This window comes from Bubalus bubalis, chromosome 17 (genome assembly GCF_019923935.1).
Source record: "Bubalus bubalis isolate 160015118507 breed Murrah chromosome 17, NDDB_SH_1, whole genome shotgun sequence".
In the NCBI taxonomy this organism is placed as follows: domain Eukaryota; kingdom Metazoa; phylum Chordata; class Mammalia; order Artiodactyla; family Bovidae; genus Bubalus; species Bubalus bubalis.
The window spans coordinates 6,171,203-6,184,910 of NC_059173.1; the positions used below are offsets into that span (position 1 = coordinate 6,171,203).

Sequence of the window (13,708 nt, forward strand, 5' to 3'; positions counted from 1 at the left end):
AGCTGATGCATATATGTGTCTGTGCAAGTGAATGTAGTGTGTGCGTGGGCATGTGTGTGGTTTAGAATGATAGATAGACAGATTAGATGGACGGATAGAGATTGAGAGATTAAATGAAGGATAAAGAGATAGGGAGAGAGAGACCAGGAGGATGGACAGAGAGAGATGGAAAGATAGAACAACAGATAGACTAGATGCATGGACAAATAGAGAGACAGATGCATTACCACCAGTTGTTTGTACTTTTCAACGCTTTGTGTTTTTTTCTTTAAATCTAACTTTTGAAATATTTGAAGATAATCGCTTCTTGGCCTTCTGGCTAAGATCAAGTGTGGTATCTGTTCTTATCCCTTTAAAATATTTGAAGATAACACCCTAAGCTATGTGAAGCCAATCCTGCTGCAGAAATGGCTCCAAAGCACTACTTCCTACATCATCCTTCTGAGGGGTGACCACCTCGGGTCATAATATTGCATCTTAGGAGGCAGGGAGGACTGCAGAAAGCTCATGATTGACTCAGATCTTGGCTCTGCCGTTTACTGGCTGTATCACTCTAAAGAACCTACATCATCTCACTGAGCCTCAGGCTCCTGCATCTGTAAAATGGGAATAATTACAGCCACTTTACCGGCTACTCTGAGGCTTAAATGAAATGACAGATGTGAAGTGGTTAGCCCTGGGGCTTGCACATTGCTGATGCTCAGGACCTGCTGTGGAAGCTCCCTTTTCCTCTCCCTGGTCAGAGGATGGACTTGTGATGTAGGGGCAAGGGGAGTGTGCCCTAAGGAACGAGGTCCAGGAAGCACTCTAACCCTCAGAGGGACCCTCACAGAGAGGGTAGTCCTCACACCAGGGGGAAACCAGACTGGACCTCAGAATCATCTTCTATCCCCACAGGACCAGGGAGCTGGTAGGTCCAGACCAAAACCACACAGGGACATGCTAATGCAAAATTAAGTGAGTGAAAGTCGTTCAGTCATGTCTGACTCTTTCCAACCCCATGGACTACACAGTCCATGGAATTCTCCAGGCCAGAATACTGGAGTGGGTAGTCTTTCCCTTCTCCAGGGGATCTTCCCAACCCAGGGATCGAACCCAGCTCTCCCGCACTGCAGGCGGATTCTTTACCAGCTGAGCCACAAAGGAAACAGTAGTAGCCCCCACTCAGTCCTTCAGTTCAGTTCAGTTCAGTAGCTCAGTCGTGTCCAACTCTTTGTGACCCCATGGACTGCAGCACACCAGGCGTCCCTGTCTATCCCCAACTCCTGGAACTTGCTCAAACTCATGTCCATTGAGTCGGTGATGCCATCCAACCATCTCCTCCTCTGTTGTCCCCTTCTCCTCCCACTTTCAATCTTTCCCAGCATCAGGATCTTTTCAAATGAGTCAGTTCTTCACATCAGGTGGCCAAAGTCCTTACAGTCATACTTTTGTGAAATCTCAGCAGAGCCAGCCACCTCTGAGCTAAGAATGAGGATGTCAGAGGTGTGACTTGCCCAAGCAAACAGCAAACAGTGGCAGAACCAAGATTCCAAGCCCACAAGCTGAGCTCTGAGCTTTGCTGCTTCCAAGAGTCACTGGGCTTACACATCCCTTCGGGGGCGGCACTCTGTCTTGGAGGGAAAGGGAGACCCAGCGGAGCCATTTCGGTCTCTTCTCAGCTAATTGCTGAGGACAGACCTGAGAAGTAGCCAGTCTGAGGTGGAACCTCCCCCCTCTCTTCTCACAGAGTAGTGCACTTGGGTTGAACAGTGCTCTTTTTCTTGACACAGCCAGTGAAAAATATTTTCTGAAACTATTCTGAGTCACTGATTCACACTGTCTGTTTTCAAGCTGCCCAGGGTCAAGAGAGTCAACCGTGGCTAAATGAACCCAGACATTGAATTTCACCAAAAGGTAAATATTCTGAGCCATGAAAAAAAAAATGTTGGTTTCAAATATAACTTTCATGTGCCATCTCCCTTCCTCTCTTCCTCATCTCCCTCTCCCAACCTCTCTCCCTCCTTCCTTCCTTTTCACCTTGATTTCTTCTCCTCTTTTCTCCACCTCTCTATTCTTCAGTCTTTCTCTTCCTCCTTTTTTAATCTCTCCTTCTTTCTCCTGTTCCATTTTCCCTCTTATTTCCCTCTCTTCCTTCCTCTATTCTCTTCTATCCTCCTTCCTTCTCTTTTGTGTTAAAATATGCACAGGAGTTTTTTGTTTGTTTTACAATGGTGATCAGGAGATGACTGCCATTGAAAAGATGGTTTGGACTTCCCTGGTGGGTCAGTGACTAAGAATCTGCCTGCCGATGAAGGGGACAGGGGTTCAACCTCTGGTCCGGGAGAATCCCATAGGCTGTGAGTAACTAACCGGGGGACCACAGCTACTGAACTGGAGCTCTAGAGCCCAAGAGCCGCCACTACTGAAGCCAGTGTGCTTGCTCTACAGCTTGTGCTTCGCAACAAGAGAAGTCGCTGCAATGAGAAGCCCGAGCACAGCAACTAGAGTGGAGCCCCAGCTCGCTGCAACTAGAGAAAGTCTGAGAACAGCAATGAAGACCCAGGGCAACAAACTATTTTTTGATTTTTTTTTAAATTAGAAAAAAAAAAAAAAAAACATGGTTGTTGCTCACATTTCCCAAGAGGAGGGGACACAACAGGCTGGGCCATGTGAGGAAACACCAGGAGGAGATTCTGGTAGGGAGGCAGAAGGAACAAGAAGAAAACATGTGCCAGAGACCTGATTGTGGTTTTTGCAAGAAGGACAGGTGAGGCAAGATTAAGCTAATCTAGTATTGGCTAGTTGCAGAATTTCAGCAGACTTAGGGCTTCCCTGGTTGCTGGGAGCCGGCATATTGCATATTGAGTGAGGATCTGTAATAGCTTAACTGGAATTCTATCACTGCCTGGAGCCAGCGTGAGGCACTCCGCCCATGACAAAGGTCATGAGGAAGGAGGCTCGGCATACGCAAAGGCGGGATCGAGCCTCAGGAGTCCCCATGGAAATTCTCGAGCATCTACCCCCAAAACCAGAGTCTGCCTACTTTCTGCTTTGTGCTTTCACCTACACCTCTGACTTTACGGGGGGCTGTCTCCCACTACCTCTCTCTGGAAAAAAAAAGAGTTAGCTTACAGCTCCAGTTAATAATTCCTGGGTGTGACAGTGTTTCAACCTACAAACTCCTTTGGAAATCCTCTAGCCTGCCTGAATGGGTTTTTCCGGCCACATGTGATTGTTCAGAGCCTCCCAACTGTGAGAGGCAGGAGATGTTCTAAACTGCCTAAACACAGATTCCTTTGAGTAGTTAAAAGATTGATTAGAAAATGTATTGGTGAAGGGTTTTTCACTTGTTGGGCCAATGTTTGCTGCTAAGTCTCCATACTCCTTACCTACTGTGTCTTTGGCAGTGTATTGATTGATATAATGGGTGTATAGAAATGTAAAATGCAGCTTTGTCCAATGCTTTTTGGAAGGCTGGTGCCTGACTTTGGAATAATCACCTTTAGAGAAAAATAAGTTTCTTAAAATGTTAACAGGCCTCCGGGCCAGAAGATGATGTCAATCACCTGAACTTTTGCATATGATAAGTTTGCAGGAAGAAAGCCTGGCTTGCTGCATGACTCTACCCCTTCCCCCATTATCCTCTATGCATACCTTAAGGTATAAAAACTACTTTGGAAAATAAAGTGCGGGCCTTGTTCACTGAAACTTGGTCTCCCCATGTCATTCTTCCCTTTAACTTCCGGCTGAGCGTCCATCTGGAGCGCGGATGTCCTCTGCGACCATTTATTTGCCTGGGCTTCTAAGACCCACTCGAGAAGGTGTCTAAGGTGGGGCACCTTCCGCTATTCGAGAGGGCGCCTGCGGACTCCGTGGTCAGAGCTAACCTGGTGTCACGGGTTATATTGATTTTCCGCGTAAACCAAGCCACTCAGCTTCTTTTCTCCACTGAATTTTCCTACTGAGCTATCCTTATTCTATTACTCTTTGTATCCTTAATTAAAGTGTAATTAAGCAGTTATTCCCTGACCCTCGCCTAGCCGTCTCTCCTTCGAATACCCTGGATCAGCCGGGGCTGGTCCCCGGCACCTGGTGGCTCAGCCAGTAAAGAATCTGCACGATGTGGGAGACCTGGGTTCCATCCCTGGAATGGGAAGATCCCCTGGAAAAGGGAACAGCTACCCACTCCAGTATTCTTGCCTGGAGAATTCCATGGGCAGAGGAGCGCGGCTGCCAGTTGCAGGGCTTCCCTTGTGTCTCAGATGGTAAAGAATCCACCTGCTAATGCAGGAGACCCAAGTTCGATCCCTGGGTTAGGAAGATCTCCTGGAGAAGGAAATGGCAACTCACTCCAGTATTCTTGCCTGGAGAATTCCATAGACAGAGGAGCCTGGCAGGCTACAACTTCAGGGTTGAGCATTTCTGGGGCTTCCTTGGTGGTTCAGATGGTAAAGAATCCACCTGCAATGTGGGAGACCTGGGTTCAACCCCTGGGTTGGGAAGACCCCCCTGGAGGAGGGCATGGCAACCCACTTCAGTATTCTTGCCTGGAGAATCCCCATGGACTGAGGAGCCTGGAGGGCTACAGTCCATGGGGCTGCAAAGAGTTGGATACAACTGAGCAACTGAGCACAGCTGGACTATAGAGCTGATGGTTCCCCTGTCATCTGGGACCTGGCCCCAGGGTGACTCAGACAGAGAGGTGGTATCCTGAGCTGCAAAAGCCTGATAAAAGGAGGTAGAGGAGTGTGTGGCCTTTGCATTGGTCAGTTTGTGTATCAAAGGTGTGCTGAAAGGCAATGTATGCTCCCTCTAGGAAACAGCTAACCCTGGGAGGGGCAGTTAGGGGGTCTGCAAGGTGCCACCGCCATGTCAAAGCATCATGGTTAGGGCTTAGGGCTTAGGGCTTCCCTGGTGGCTCAGAAGTTAAAGCGTCTGCCTGCAATGCGGGAGACCCAGGTTTGATTCCTGGGTTGGGAAGCTCCCCTGGAGAAGGAAATGGCAACCCACTCCAGTATTCTTGCCTGGAGAATCCCTTGGAGAGAGGAGCCTAGTAGGCTACAGTCCACAGGGTCGCAAAGAGTTGGACATGACTGAGTGACTTCACTTTCACTTTCTTTCAAGGTGCTACCACCATGTCAAAGCATCATGACATCCAGAAAATGTTTTAAAAGCTTTCTCCCTTCTTCTTTCTCCTCCCTTCTGCCTCCCCCGAGTCTGCAAAGAACTCACCACAAATGTTGGGGTGAATGTGAATAAAGGGCTGGATTGGGTGGGCAACCAGGAGCCAGGAGAGGAACACACAGTCTCAAGAATGACTGGGGAGACAGAGCCCTGGTTTTCAGAGACTGAAGGTGCCTCCCGCCAGCCAGTGAGGAAAGAGCTTCATGCAGCTCCCGGCGGCCTGAGCCCTACCCCTCTGCTTCTCAGAAGCCGTCGCCTGTCCTGACAGCCATGGCGACCGCTTCCTCACCCTGCCACCGTCCCGTGGGCTGGTTGTTTTGCCCAGTCCTGGAATTACCCAAATCCCCTTAAATACATGGCTGCAAATGAGGACACTGGAAAAAAAGGCAATAATTGTGACAGTAACTCACGGGGCCAGGCCTGACACGTCTCTAATTGCCTGCTAAAATTGTCGCTGTCTCCTAAAGTGCAAATTATCACCCGAAATGACAAGAATAATGAATGAGTAACTCTGATGTAATGCAACAATTAGTCCTCAAAGACACTGTCTAATATGGTAATTCAGAACACCCACTCCTTGTTATTAAGTGCCTGATAATTATTTAATTATCTATCTGCCAGCATGATTTACTTGGTTTATTTAGCTGCAGATGTGGGCAGGAGCATTCGGGTTTAAGGTCAGGACGAGCTGGCCCCTCTGTCGGCCGCCACATCGCTTTGCTTGGGTGCTGGAGGCCACCGTCTGTCTGACGCCCCTAATTGACTCTGGCAGTCCGGACCCAGAGTCAGAAAATCCTCCTCTCTCCACTCCTGGCTCTGGCCTGCGGTCACTCGGGGACTGAGGTCCATGAAGACCAGGACTGAAGGCCTCTACTTACCTCTTGCCCAGTGGACCCCCCAACAAGTGATAAGATTATTTAGGGTAAACAGCTGCCCCACCAAGATCAAGGTGAGTGTCCACTCTGTGCCAGGCTCAGGGCCATGTGTTTGCCCAAACGTTAGCTTGTGTAATTGTCTCAGTAACGCCAGGAGGTAAAACAGTCAGTATCAGCATGTGACAGAGGAGGTCACTTGCCCAAGTTCCCACCATAAACAAGTGATGAGGCCAGGAACGCCGGCTCAGAGCCACTGTGCACTCCTGGACCCTGACACCCACCACAGTGAGGCTGCCCCAGAGCTCCTGGCCACCGCGCAATCCAGGGCCAGGGCACAAACAGGAGAGTCTGTGTCAGGATTCAGGAAGTCAGGTCTTGGTCTCCAAACCACAAAATGACTGATAGGAGAAGGAAGAAGGTTTAGTCTGTGTTGGTTCAAAGAACTCAGAGTCAAGAAGTAGAGCCTGCTACAGAGAGACAGGCTTGGGATCTAAAACTGGACCGCTTACTAGCTGAATGCACTTGGGCATGTTACTGAACTTCTCAAAGCCTCAGTTTCCTCGTCTGTAAAATGGGTGTGATCAGAAAGTCTCTCCAAGACCAGCCTGTCAAAAGTACCCCTCATTATCATCAGATACTCTCCATTCAGCACCCTGTTGGTTTCCTTTACCACATGTGTGCGTATCTGAAATTATCTTGTTTATTTATCTAATTACCTACTACACACACACACACACACACAGAATATAAGCTCCAAGGACAGGGATCTTTTCTTATTTTTTTTTATCTTGTTTATACTGCTGTATTTTGAGTCTTTGTTACAGAGTTTAAGTATTATTATTTTTTTTTGTATGTGCTATATTTTATTCTGTAATGGTTTTTTTTTTTTTTCATTTTTTTAATTTAATTTTATTTTTAAACCTTACAATATTGTGTTAGTTTTGCTTAAGTATTATTATTATCCTCCAATTAAAATAAATAATTTTTTAAAACTACGTTAACTACCACAGTATACATAGGTTGAAATGATTCTGTTTCCTAAAATTTTACTTATAATACATTGCTTACAAAAATTGAATCAGAGATTCAAACTAGCTATTTCCTGGTGCACATTTAAAATAAAAATTGTACAAAATAGTCATAGTCCACAAATTTATAAAAATCTAATTGTTCTCAAAATATTATTTCAGAGAACACTTACTTTGTCTGCCTTATTTATTCATCATAGTCTCTGCACCGAGCACAATGCTATACACTATATGAACCATGGCGTATTACAGGCCCTCTACAAATACCTGCAGAATAAATGAATGCGTGAATGACCAGCATCCAGACGCGTTCTCAGGCCAGCATAACCCTCCCTGAGTGACGTTCCAGCGTCTGCACACACAGCTCTCTGCCCTACTCTCTCCCCAGCCATCCCCTCTAATGATGCCCCAACTTCACACCCACACAGCTTCCACGTGCAAAAGGCCATGATGGTCACCCAGCTGGGACCCTGTGATTCTCCTGGGTGCTCCAGCCAATGGGCCCTGTGCTTCCAGCAGCTTCCCAAGTCCATACATCTGAGGGGTAAGTGTGGTTGGCCCAGGCCATCTGCAGTGGATGATCTTGGTTCTCACACACCCGTGTTTCCTCAACGCTTGCCATTTCTGGGCATATTTGCCCAACTCCCATACACAGGGTCTCATTGCCGAGGACTTCCTGTCTGCTGGAGCTCTCCACGGCCCCACACAGGTCAAGCCGTGCTCCTTCAGGCTGGGAATCAAGCTCCCAGGGAAGCAGCCTTCAGGAGGACGGGTGGGAGTCGGCGGATAGAGAGCCTGCTCTCCTGGGGACGTGCAAGTTTCTCAGTCTCTGTCAGTTTCCCAGTGGGAGGAAGCTCCAGTTTCCCAGCAGCACGTATTATCCGTGCCCCACTCAGGTCCCTTGGAAAGACCAGTCCATCCAGTCCCACCTACTGCGAACGCTGACTGTCCATGCTCACAGCTGCACCTGCAGCTAAGAATTGCCCTCAGCCAGCAAGAGCCAACTTGCTCGGAAATACCCGGGAGACTACACCCTCCCTGAGGGGTGTCCCACTGCCACTAACCAAGCAGTGTGAGGTACAAAGGCCAGGACCCTTGTTCCAGGGTGGGAAACTCCACAGTGCTATTCATGCTCCATGGCCCTTGGCGGTCATCTGGAGGGTGGACATCAATTGAACCACACCTTTTCCTAGGCTCTCAAAGGCAGGGCATGTCTGACTTGTTGACAAAGCGCCATATTTCTTCACTTAGTGAATGAATGAATATGCACATGATACATTCAGATATACATACATGAATGATTGAATCAGAGCCATAGGATTCCCAAATCATGACCAGAACCCTGTCTTCTAAATCATCAGATTGTGCACTGAAGTGGTAGGAGGCAGCGAAGGGGAGGTCCGGGTTGAGAGTCAGAAGATCTCAGCTCTTGTCTTTGACTCACTGGGCAACTTGAGACCCCATGCTCTAGGTCTCCATTTTTCCATCTGTCCAAGGAGAAAAAGAACATTTTTCTCCACATTGTCTTCCGGCCAAACATAGAGTACGTTTTGCGATATATTTTTAGTGTTCTATTTTGAAACCATTTTAGACAAAAGGTTAAAAAAAATAATAAAGGAAGAAAACCAGGAGCACAGAGAGCTCCCTCTATCCTTCACCCAGCCTCCCTGAATGTTGATGGTCTGTGATCTTTAAGCCTTCAGTTCAAATGTCCGGGCAATTGTCTTAAGGGTGGAGATGTGGCGGGAGCGCCAGAAAGGAGGCTCCCCTGAGCAAACGCAGGATGAAAACGCACCGTGCCGGGCAGCCTTGGAAAACCAGGCGGCAGCAGACAGACAAAACGCCTTCCCTTTTCATTTCTCTCTGCTGCTCGTGGCACATCCACTGCTTCTTTTTATTTGTGGTCTCTCACCTCCTATGCCATGGCAAACAAGGGACTTTATAAATATTTCAAGCACTAATAATTTGTGCTGTCCCTGCTTAGACTTTTAAATGAATCTAAGAGCATTTCTCTCTGAGAAATCTGCCAAAATGCAGGCGGGTGAGAGAAATACCACCACCAGCCGCTGCCTGAGCTGGGTTCTTGATGGAGAGATGGCACCAGAGGCTGTGGCCAAGGATGTAAGATACTCATCTTTTCTCCCACCCCCATCCCTTACCCCAGCGTCTGCTCTGGGGAAGCTCTGCCTGGTAGGGGAAATAGCTAGTCTAAATCCCCGGTCCACAGGGTGGGGAGACCCCCACTGCTCCAGCTGACAGAGAGAGAGAGGACTGGTTAATTCTGTGATTGGTTTTAGAATCAGATATTCTTGGGTGATGCTGGAAAAGATTGAAGGCAGGAGGAGAAGGGGGCAGCAGAGAATGAGATGGCTGGATGCCATCACTGGTTCAATGGACGTGAGTTTCAAGCAAACTCCAGGAGACTGTGAAGGACAGGGAAACCTGGTGTGTGCAGTCCATGGGGCCGCAAAGAGTCAGACACAACTGAGCGACCAAGCAACAGCAACAATTGCTGGGTTCAGATCTCAGCTCGTCTACTCATTAGCTGTGTGGCCTGGGGCAAGTAACTTCACCTCTCTAAGTCTTTGTTTCTTTATCTATAAAGTGGATATCGTCAGGATTAAATGAAAGTACGCATATAGAGTGTACAGCGTCTAGCTTATGCCATGCACTCAATGCTCAGTAGCTGGTATTTTCCCTTTCGATATTTCCAAGATTTATTTCCAATATTTATAATGGCTCAGACATAATATGTTAGTTTCTCGTTCACACAGACTACTCGATGAGGTTCTAGGTTGGCTCAGGAGAGTGAGTAGGGGGGATATTATTCTACTTTGCCCAAGTTAATGGAGATTCTGCCATAGCTTCAAGATTTTCCTGGGGGCTCACCACCCAGCCAGCAGAGACGAAAAGAATCGGAGGGAGGGTCACAGAGAGTTCCTCCTTCCCTTCTGAAGCTCACACACAGTCTAGGAGCTGAGAGCTATGGAAACCACAGCCTATAAGATGCAGGGCAGATCTTCAAGGGAGGAGGGCCCAGGGCACTCAGGAGAACAGAGAAGAAGGAGATGTTTTCAGGAGGCAAACCCAATCCTGGCACACCTGCCTGAACCCCTTCAGAGGTTCACCTTGTTCTCAGGATGGAGACTGGACGCCTTCTCCAGCTTTAAGCCCACCTGGTCCAGTCCCCCCAGCCTCTCCAGCCTTGGCCCCTGCTCCTCCTGCAGTCCCGACACTCTGGGCTACTTATTATCCCCCAAACAGGGCCACAATCACAGGGCAACCATACAATTTATCTTTCAAGCTAGGCCACTTTGGAGAGAGAAAGAGGATGCTACTAATTAATAACCCAGGACAGCTGGGGTTGTCTAGGACAGACACGAATATGTGGTCACTATACTGTACTGGTCCTGCCACAGGACCTTTGCATGGGCTGCTCTTCCTATTCCTTACTCACCCGGCTAACTTGCCCTGATGCTTCAGCATCACTTCCTCAAGGAAGCCTCTTCTGATCACCAAACGAAGTCAGATTCCTTTGCTATATGTTCTCCTAGAACCTGTTTCTTTCTCTCCTCTCTCTCTCTCTGGCTGTGCTGGGTCTTCAATGCTGTGCACAGGATTTCTCCAGTTACTGTATGCGGGCTTCTCATTGTGGTGGCTTCTCTTGTTGCAAAGCGTGGGCTCTAGAGTGCACAGACTTCAGTAGTTACGATACGCAGGTTCAGTAGTTTTCGCTCGCAGGCTCTAGAACATGGGCTCAGTAGCTGTGGCACAAACTTAGTTGCCTCACAGCATGAGAAATCTTCCCAGACCAGGGATTGAACCCATGTTCCCTGCCTTGGGGGTACTTCCCTGATAGCTCAGTTGGTAAAGAATCCTCCTGAATGCAGGAGACCCAGATTTGATCCCTGGGTTGGGAAGAGCCCCTGGAGAAGGGAAAGGCTACCCACTCCAGTATTCTGACCTGGAGAATTCCAGGACTGTATAGTCCATGGGGTCACAAAGAGTCGGACACGACTGAGCAACTTTCACTTTCCCCTGCATTGGCAGGCAGATTCTAGGGAAGCCTTAGAACCCTTTTATTTCATTAGGGGCACTAATTTAAATTCCTACATATATATTCAATCATTTATGTATTTGATAGTTGTCTCTCTCTTCCCATCAGGACTGTAAGTTCCATGAAGGTAGGGACCATCTCTTTTTTGGCTCACGCTTTGCCTCCAATGTCCAGCGCAAAGTAAGCATTCAATAAACATTGGAATACATGAATAATTGCTTACTTCTGCTCAGAGGCATCAAAATAGAAACCTTCTGACGAGAAAGGACACTTCAGCACGGACTGGAAGGCTAAGTATAAGATGGGAGGACATGGAGAAGCAGATGAAGAGCATTGCAGATGCGGGAGACCCAGCGAACAGATGCAAAGATGCTGGGACACATTTAATATACCCAGAGAGTGTCCCAGAGTTTACTACCTGGAGCACAAAGGTGTAGAGGCAATGTGGGAATTAGCCGGCCAGGGGGCAGGGGCAGGCTGGGAGACTCCAAATGCCAAGGAATGGTGCTTGGAAGAGGACTCACCCTCAGATGTGTTTGAGAGTGGCGTCACTGGAGATGGGTGATAGTCCTCTGAGCAAACCAAGGGACTACTGGCTACAGTAGCAACTCTCCAATTTTTCTTGGAGCTTAAATCTATTTTTAATGGCTTTTTGAGACATAAAATCAGGTGTCAGGAGTGTGTCCTGGGGCTGGGCATGGGGGTGGGGTATTAAACAGAGCCTCATTCATAGCCCTTGAGGCACCTCTGTTTCCTGCAGCATCAGCTGATATACTGAGTCTTGGGACTTGAGTCCTGTGACCTCCCTTTATGGTCCTCTACCTCCTGGATAATAAAATAGACCTGGGAGATGGGTACACAGGCCTCAGAGTGGTGCTTCAGATGGGGGTCTTACTTAGTCCCCAGATCCAGAAAGAATTGCCCTCAGTGATGTTGGAAGATACAGGAAGGGAGGGAGCTGAGTAATTGTTCTCACTAACCTGGAACCCTATATATAGGTTTCTTGAGAAACCTATATGCAGGTCAGGAAGCAATAGTTAGAACTGGACATGGAACAACAGACTGGTTCCAAATAGGAAAAGGAGTAAGTCAAGGCTATATATTGTCACCCTGCTTATTTAACTTATATGCAGAGTACATCATGAGAAACACTGGGCTGGAAGAAGCACAAGCTGGAATCAAGATTGCTGGGAGAAATATCAATCACCTCAGATATGCAGATGACACCACCCTTATGGCAGAAAGTGAAGAGGAACTCAAAAGCCTCTTGATGAAAGTGAAAGAGGAGAGTGAAAAAGTTGGCTTAAAGCTCAGCATTCAGAAAACGAAGATCATGGCATCTGGTCCCATCACTTCATGGGAAATAGATGGGGAAACAGTGAAAAGAGTGACAGACTTTATGTTTTTCAGCTCCAAAATCACTGCAGATGGTGATTGCAGCCATGAAATTAAAAGACACTTACTCCTTGGAAGGAAAGTTATGACCAACCTAGACAGCATATTCAAAAGTAGAGACGTTACTTTGTCAACAAAGGTCCGTCTAGTCAAGGCTATGGTTTTTCCAGTGGTCATGTATGGATGTGAGAGTTGGACTGTGAAGAAAGCTGAGCGCCGAAAAATTGATGCTTTTGAACTGTGGTGTTGGAGAAGACTTGAGAGTCCCTTGGACTGCAAGGAGATCCAACTAGTTCATTCTAAAGGAGATCGGTCCTGGGTGTTCTTTGGAAGGAATGATGCTAAAGCTGAAACTCCAGTACTTTGGCCACCTGATGCGAAGAGCTGACTCATTGGAAAAGACTCTGATGCTGGAAGGGATTGGGGGCAGGAGGAGAAGGGACGACAGTGGATGAGATGGCTGGATGGCATCACTGACTCGATGGACGTGAGTCTGAGTGAACTCCGGGAGTTGGTGATGGACAGGGAGGCCTGGCGTGCTGCAGTTCATGGGGTCGCAAAGAGTCGGACATGACTGAGCGACTGAACTGAACTGAACTGAACCTGGAACCCTGAATATTCATTGGAAGCACTGATGTTGAAGCTGAAGCTCCAATACTTTGGCCACCTCATGCGAAGAGCTGACTCATTGGAAAAGACCCTGATGCTGGGAAAGATTGAAGGTGAGAGAAGAAGGGGACAACAGAGGATGAGATGGTTGGATAGCATGTACAACTCAGTGGACATGAATTTGAGCAAACTCCGGCAGAGAGTGGAGGACAGAGGAGCCTGGCGGGCGACAGTCCATGGGGTCAGAAGGAGACAGACACGACCGAGCGACTGCACAACAGCAATCTGGTGCAGCCCCATTCCCTGAGCGTTTACTGTGACCCTGCTCCTGTCCCTAAAGCCCGTGGCAACCTTTGAGCTGGGCGCTATTCTCATCTTTCATCTTAGTGGTGAGGGAACCGAGTGGTTCACTAACTTGCCTGAGGTCACACAGCTTGTGAATGACTCGACCAGGATTTAAGCCCAGATCTTACCGCAGAACATTTTCACACTGTATTCACCATTACCAAAAGAAAAAAAGTAGAAGAGGTCTGAGTAGATTTTCCTTTCTTTGTGGAGATTTCTAAGAAAGAGAACAG

At 47.9% G+C, this 13,708-nt stretch overlaps 1 pseudogene; it reads left to right on the plus strand.

The window, feature by feature from the left end:
* Positions 1-299: 299 nt before the first annotated feature.
* LOC112580024 lies at positions 300-379 on the plus strand (annotated as a pseudogene).
* Positions 380-13,708: the final 13,329 nt, after the last annotated feature.